Source organism: Canis lupus, chromosome 8, assembly GCF_003254725.2.
Source record: "Canis lupus dingo isolate Sandy chromosome 8, ASM325472v2, whole genome shotgun sequence".
In the NCBI taxonomy this organism is placed as follows: domain Eukaryota; kingdom Metazoa; phylum Chordata; class Mammalia; order Carnivora; family Canidae; genus Canis; species Canis lupus.
The window spans coordinates 71,752,100-71,759,596 of NC_064250.1; the positions used below are offsets into that span (position 1 = coordinate 71,752,100).

The window sequence follows — 7,497 nt, forward strand, 5'->3', positions numbered from 1 at the left end:
ACCCCTGCTGGGGGCTCGCCACCGCCCCCTGGGAGCCTTCCTGGAATCTGGGAAATCACGGAGGACGGGACAGGAGCCCCCCAGGGTCTGACAGCCCCACCTCTGTGGGAGCCGGGGTGCTCACAGGGAAGGCCACCCCCACCCCCCACCTCCACCCCCCCACCCCCGCTGCCTCCCTGCTCCCGGAGCTCGGCAGCGGTCTCCCTGCCTCGGGGCCCCTCTGCTCTTGGGCCTGGCTGGCTGCCTGGATTACAGTCCTTCACTGCTCTGTCGCTTTTGGGGTCAGATCTTAAAGAGCTTGTCCCCCGGAGAGGTGGCCGCACAGATCAGCGGAGAAAGGACGCCCTCTGTAAACAGGGTCTGCAGAAAGGGGTCGGTGACTGTAGTCTTTATATCACGGTTACATTTCGGAGAGAACGAAATCGCTAAGTGTAAACATCAACACTTCTGCAACCTTTGAAAGAAAGCCCAGCCCATGGGGATCCCTGGGTGGCTCGGGGCTTTGGCGCCTGCCTTGGGCCCAGGGCGTGACCCCGGGGTCCTGGGATCGAGTCCCACATCGGGCTCCCCGCATGGAGCCTGCTTCTCCCTCTGCCTCTCTCTCTGTCTCTCATGAATAAATACAATTAAAAAAAAAAAAAGAAAGAAAGCCCAGCCGTGTGGGCCCCCGCGAGGAGGAGTGTCCTTGCCCTGGGGTGAGGATGGCCACCTGCTGCCCCCGCGCCAAAGGTGCCCGCACCCTCCCGCCGGGCTCCACACCGCGCCTGGAGGGCGCACCTCCCCAGCCGTGCAGCCTGTTATCTGCAGCACCACACTGGAGAGGGAGAAGATGTTTTCCAGATGTTCGGGAGCCTGCTTCCAGTCCTGGGCCTGCCCAGCAGAGCTGGGGCTGAATGCTTTGTGTGCCCGGAATGGCAATGCTTGGGCCCCGAGGCCTGGGTGGGGTGGCCGGCCCCGGGGGACCTGGAGGCTGGCCCAGGGCCAGGTGGGCATGGGCAGGGAGGCAGCCTGTGAGCCCAGGGCCTGGCTCAGCCCCTCCCCACGTGCGGGGATGAACCAGACCCGCCCCGGCCTCACTGGCTGCTCTCCAGGGACCCGCCTGGCCGCCGCGCAGCCGGCCGCTGTGATGACGATGTTTGCAGAGGTGACGCAGACTTCCACGGGACGCCGTGCCTGGAGCCTCTGTCTCCTCACTTGAGAGAGGGAAAGAGAATCAGGCCCTGCCTCAGGGCAGCCGTAGGGACGAGACACACCACCTGGGCGTGCTGGACTGTAGCCGGAGCTCAGGAGGATGCTGGGTGTGTGCCCAGGTGGAGCGCGCAGGGTGCCTGGGAACTTCGAGGCCCCAGAAAAGCCGCCTGCGTCCAGGCTGGTGTGTGAGGTCAAAGGCAGAGGGCTGGCGAAGGGCTGGTCCCACGTGGGTCCTGGGAGGGGGCGAGAGGCGTGACCCTGTCCTCTGCTCCTGCCGGGCCTCCTCAGGACGCACAGGCCTGCTGGCTCCGGGCTCCGATCACCTTTCCGTTCAAGACTCCCAAGCTCCCCGGAAGAACTCGCCAGATGTCCGACAGCGCGGTTCGAAAGTGTCCGTCCGGGATCCGTCCCTGTCTCTTGAGATTCTCCTGATCCTTCTGCGTCTCTGCTCCCCCAGCAATGCGTGAGGCTGCTCCCCTGCAGCCGAGATTCTTTACAGGAGGGGCAAACAAGGCCCAGAGAGAACTCTCTCGGAGTTCCACAGTTGGCTCAAGGCTTTATTTTGTTTAAGATTTTAACTTGTTATTCATGAGACACACACACAGAGGCAGAGACACAGGCGAGGGGGAAGCAGGCTCCCTGCAGGGAGCCCGATATGGGACTCGATCCTGGGACACCGAGGTCACTCCCTGGGCTGAAGGCAGACGCTCAATCACTGGGTTGCCCAGGTGCCCCTGGTTCAAGGCTTTAAATCCAAGGCTGATCCTGAGTCAGTTTTATCACCAGGACCTGGTGGGAACCTGAGAAGACCGTGCATGGCCAGCAGACCCAAAGCTGGGGGGTGAGGGCTCGAGCCCCGCCTCTGGCCCCCCGGAGGCCCCTGTCAGCACCTACCTGTGGTGTCCATCTCTGCTGGTGCAGAGGGCCCAGGCCTGGCACAGGAGAGGCCAGCACAGCCCCTACTGGGGACCGGACCCTCAGGACAGGCCCCTACCTTGGGGGTTCCCAGCCTCTCCTCACTCTCCCTGGACATGGGGATCTAGGTGGCCAACCCTGGCCTGGTCGCCCTGCCCGCTGGTCTCAGCTCTTGGCCCCAGGGTGGGCCCCCGACACAGGCTGACCAGTCAGAATTTCCCTCCTGGAAATCTGACTCTGAATTGGCTACACTCAGAGGCAGGGCGCTTTCCTCCTCCATGCAAAATATTAAAAATTACATCGTATGCCTGCGTTGGCATAAAGATGAATAGATTCATATTCTACATCGAGACATTTTCTTCAACCTAAAAGTTTATTTTTCTCCTTCTGATCGTAGAAGAAATAAGGACACTTCTGGGGGCCCTGAGAGGACCGCGAGCCCTGGCTGGGAGCCTGTTGTGTCTTGTGGAGACGGTGCCTTCGGGAGGAGGCGCCCATGTCAACGCTGCTGCCAGCTGGCCTGGGAGACCCCGGCCTCCCTCCAGCCGGCCTCCTTCATCAGGTGCCCAGAACTGTTTCTTCGTGCTGGTGGCAGAAAGGACTGACGATGGCCTCAGCAAGGCTGTGGCTCCGAGTGAGACTGTCATGTTGCTGCTGCAGCCTCGGAAACCCCATCTCACAGGTGAGGCCATTGAGGCCCAGGGAGTGAGCAGCCTTGCCCAGGCCCTGCTGGGCATCCAGAGCTAGGCTCTGAGGATCCATGTGCAGATGGTTTTTTTTTTTTTTTTTTTTTTTAGGACTTTATATATTTACTTGAGAGAGAGAGAGAGAGAGAGGGAGAAAACGAGCAGAGGGAGCGGCAGAGGCAGAGGCAGAGGGAGAAGCAGGCTCCCCCTGAGCAGGGAGCCCGACTTGGGACTTGATCCCAGGATCCCAGGATTGCCACCTGAGCCAAAGGCTGACGCTTCGCTGACTGAGCCCCCCAGGAACTCCCAGGTCGTCGTCGTTGTTGTTTTAAAGATTTTATTTATTTATTCATGAGAGATAGACAGAGAGAGAGAGAGAGAGAGAGAGAGGCAGAGACACTGGCAGAGGGAGAAGCAGACTCCACGCAGGGAGCCCGATGCAGGACTTGATCCCGGGTCCCCAGGATCACGCCCTGGGCTGAAGGCGGCCTGAACCACTGAGCCACCCAGACTGCCGTAGGTTGTTATTTTTAAAGAATAGAAAGATGCTCCTTCCTCAGTTTCCCCTGCCTACTGCTTCCTTCCTCTCTATGCTTCCTAGGTTTTCTTCTAGACCGCGGTTCTCGGCACAACAGGGTGGGAGGACGAGTCTGCGGGTGAGAAGGGACAGGCGGGCAGTGGCTATTCAAGTCTCCTCAGGTGCCACCGCCTCCAGGCACAAGGCCAGCTCCTCATCCCTGCGCCCCTCGGCTCCCTGCGTGTTCCTGGCAAGCAGTGGCATCCCGAGGCCGCGCTATAAGAGGATGATCCCTTTGAGGACATGTGTGAAGTCAAAAACCCCCCACCTCTGCCCAGAGAGCAGTGTCAGGCCCTCGCTCACCTTGGCCAGGCCTTCTGGCTTCCCGCCCCCCCAGGCCCTGGGGCTCCACCAGCCTCCCCCCAGGACAGGGAAAGAAGCGGGAAGCCAGAAGGCCTGGCCAAGACCAAGTCCGGGCAGGCCTGGAGCCAGCGGCCCTCACGTCTGCAGCCTTCTGGAGGCTGGGCCTGGGCACCCGCTAGGCCTCCCTCCCCTCACGCTTCCTGGGTACCTCCTGGGCCCCCAACACCCGCAGGGACACAGACTGAGCCGTGGAAGCCGTGTGGGCTGCCGCTGTGGTGGGGGCGCTGCGATTCCCGGGGTGGGGGCTGGCCGGGGCCTGCAGGCTGGAGCGGGGCTGTCCAGTCCCTCCGCTGGCTGGCCCTGCAGAAGCACGGGGGGCTGGCCTTGGAACCCAGGGAAGAAGCCAGGCCCCCTGCAGCCCTCCCAGCCGGGAGACCCTGAGCATGTTGCCATGCACCTGAGTCCCTACCCGAGGCGACAGCTTCCCTCCAGGGCTGTCGTGTCGTGGGGCTGGAGTCCCGCTCACAGGACCCAGTGGGCCTGTGAGTCTCCCGGCGCCCACCTGCTCCAGGTGCGGTGCGCTCCTCGCCTCTGCCCACCCACCGCCCAGACAGGCGGCCCCCCTCGAGCTGCCTCCCACCTCTACCGTTTCCTAGACAGGTTCAATCTAAGGGTCGGCGCGGCCGGGGTGGGGGGTGGCTCATGAATACCCCCAAGACCAGCAGCTGCTGTGCCCGCCCCAGCCTGTCCTCACCACCCCCCACCCCCCCACTGCTGAGGAGGGACCTGGGCTCTCCACCCTTGTCCCTGGGCTTGGGGCTGAGGCTTGGTGCTGGGACGGGACGACCCCAGGGTGTGTGCAGAGCAGCTGGAAGGCACCGGGTGCCTTCTGGAGACCTGCCTTCCGTTCCACCCATCCCCTCTCTGGGAGCTCCTGTTTCCCCATCGGCCAAGTGGAAATCCCAGCTCCTGCCCTGCCCCCCTGGAGAATGGAGAGATGAGCTGTGTAAACTGTAAAGTGCTGCGACAGCAGGAACCAGGGCTCCTCCGTGATGCAGCAGCAGCAGCACCTGCAGCTCCTCCAGGCTAGCCCCCGCCACGTTCCTCTCCTGCCCTCAGCTCCCCGCCCCACGGCGCCACTCATCTCCGGGCCACGTTTAGCTGATGCTGAAGGTGAGTCAGGCGTGATGACGACCCGAGAGCCGAGAGCTGGTGAATCACAGGCGGCAGCAGGAGGCTCTGGGCGGGCGGGAGGCGCAGCCGGGCTGAAGAGCTGCAGCGAGCTCCCCGCAGGAGCAGAGGTCCCGCCAGCAGTCCCCACCCCCCTGCGCACCCTCTGGGCCCCAGCTCCGTGCCCACAGCCTGCCAGGTCCCTGCGCTGAGGGGACCAAGGCCCAGAGCCACACCCGGGGGATTGGGGACCTCGGGCAGGGAGCTGGAGGGCCCTGGGGGGCTGGAGGAGGTGGGGGCTTCTGCAGAGCCAGCCTCACAAAGGCCTCAAGGGAGGCCGTTAGCACCTGCTCCAGGGAGGCGGTTCCTTGTGAGGTTGAGGTGAATGAGGGTGTCACACTCTTTGCAACTCTGATCTGGCATTTTAAATTTTACCCAAAGCCTCACATGCAGTGGAAGTGGCTCTGGGCCCTTTGGGAAAGCTGCTTTGAAGTCGGATTCCTAAGCCAGGAGAGAAAGCACAGCTCGGTGGGCCCAGAGCACAGTGGAGCCAGCGCCAGGCAGAGCAGGGCAGGGGGCAGGAGAGAGGCCCCAGAGGAGGGGCTCAGGGCAGGCAGTTACAGGGGTGGGGGGAGTGGGGTAGGGAGAGGGGGACCCCCCCAATGCTTGCTGTGGGGGCCTCCCCCGCCTCCCCCTGGTCCTCGCCCTGCAAGCTTCTGTGTACCTGAGAGAAAGAGGCTTCTGTGAGGGACGGGGTCAGGAGTGGGGCGCGCGGGGGCGGGCGGCGCTGGAGGCAGGTCAGTCTTTCCTTCCTGCAGGAGGCAGTGGGGGCCGAGGGCGGCGGCCTAGGAGCTGAGGAACCCCGGCTTTCCCGAGGCCCCAGCTGCTTGGTGTGACTCCAGCGCGCGTGGGGTGGCCAGGCTGCCTGGGGCTGGCGGTCGGACAGACGGCCACCCCCCCCCTCCCCACGGCTCTCAGGGACGCCCGCCCCCGCCCCAGCTGGCCTGGGGGATTATTACTTATTGTTTTTAAAGTGCCCTGTTGTTATTTTCTGATTACCAAAGCGATACACGCTCATGATAAAGAGCTTTAAGCACCGAGTGGGTGGTTATGAGCTGGGTTCATGGAAGGGGAGGTGACGCGCTCGTCCAGATTCATCAGTATCAGCAGCAGGAGGACAAAAAGGATTTAGTCAACCTTCCCCGGGGACACAGGAGGGTAGGGATGCTGGCAGACAGACGGGTCTACACGGCGGCCCCTCCCAGCCTCAAGCTGACCAAATGCTGGTGTTTCCGGCACAACCCCGTGGGGCAGGGGCGGGAGCGGCGAGTGGAGCAGGTGCTGGCCCAGTCCCAGGTGATGGTGGCCACGGGGCTGTGCCTCCCTGGGTGGGACGGCCAAGGGCTGGGCTGCTCTGGGTTGGGGGGCCACTCAGAGCTGGCGGGTGCTTTCTGGGCTGGCGTGCATGAAGCAGGGTGCCCGCAGGGGAGGCGGAGCCTGTGTTTCTGGGGCCCTGAGTTTAGGGCTGAGCCCCTCCCTGCAGCCCACAGGTCACTTCATTCATCCTCATGCAGTCTCAGTCTCACCCTGGGCCGTGGATGTGCACATTGCACCCCCATTGTACAGCTAAGGAACTGAGGCCGAGAGGGAAATTCACGTTACTCCATAGCTGAGTTTGATTTGAACCTGGTGTTGTCTGGCAGCAGCAGCCCCAGGGTCCAGCGGCTGGGAGGTCGGAGGGGACCAGCCGGGTCTGCAGTCAGCCCCAGGGTGAGACCAACCGTCCCCTACTGCTTTGGGGTGCGTGGTGCAGCCTGGTGCTGAGAGCTGGGAGTCTGCCTTCAGACTGCCCTGGTCTTGATCTCAGTTCTGCTGAGTACTAGCTGTGTGCCCTTGGGCAGGTTCCTCACCCTCTCTGAGCCTTGGTTCCTCATCTGTAAGGATGGATGATGACCCCCCTACCTCGTGAGCTGTGGTGAGGATTGACCGAGGTGACGGGGTCCCTAGGTCTGTGAATGCTGGCCATGATCCCGAGGCAGGGTGGAACAGGGTCAAGAATGTCCATCCCGGGACGAGGCCCACCTGGCCTAGCTGGAGAGGCCACCCCTTCCTGGCTGGGGCCCTGAGGAAATACCCAGCTGGGTGCTTGGCATAGAACCTGGCACATGGCAGCGCCTCACAGGGTGCATGCGGTCCCTACGGGCTTTCTTTCTCCCTATTCCCATATTCACCGAGGCTGCTGGCAAGCCATGGCTCCCCCAGGCCCGTCAGGAGGACTCTCAGGTGCCTGAATGTCCGCCAGGACTCCAGGAGCCTCTGGCGCAGAGTGGGCCCAGCCTGCCCTTGCTGGGTTCTTGGGACCTGGGTCAAGTTCCTACATGTTCTTTTTCTGGTCAGGACCCATTCTGGGTCTCACGTCTGCCCTGGCCTGGGCCCTGGGGCCCTGCTGTCTGCCAAGTGACTTTCCCAGCCCTGGGATCCCTCCTGGCTGCCCTGGCAGCTTCCTCCTCTGCCCTCTCATGGGGCCGTTCCAGGTCCTTCCCCACCTCCCAGTGCCTTGCTCTCCCGTCCTGACCTTACAGCAATGATGCTCCTGCCCGTCTTTGGAGGGCAGGGGCTCCTGGAGCCCAGGGGTCACCAAGCACCTAACTTTTT

The 7,497-nt window shown here is 62.9% G+C and overlaps 1 long non-coding RNA gene across 1 annotated transcript; it reads left to right on the forward strand.

The window, feature by feature from the left end:
* The first annotated feature begins 1,082 nt into the window (after window positions 1–1,082).
* LOC125755623 (uncharacterized) lies at window positions 1,083–3,737 on the forward strand. The gene is made up of 4 exons (XR_007412593.1): window positions 1,083–1,372; window positions 1,480–1,654; window positions 2,504–2,788; window positions 2,904–3,737. It is a non-coding gene; the product is annotated as an uncharacterized LOC125755623 (long non-coding RNA).
* The last annotated feature ends 3,760 nt before the right edge of the window (window positions 3,738–7,497 follow it).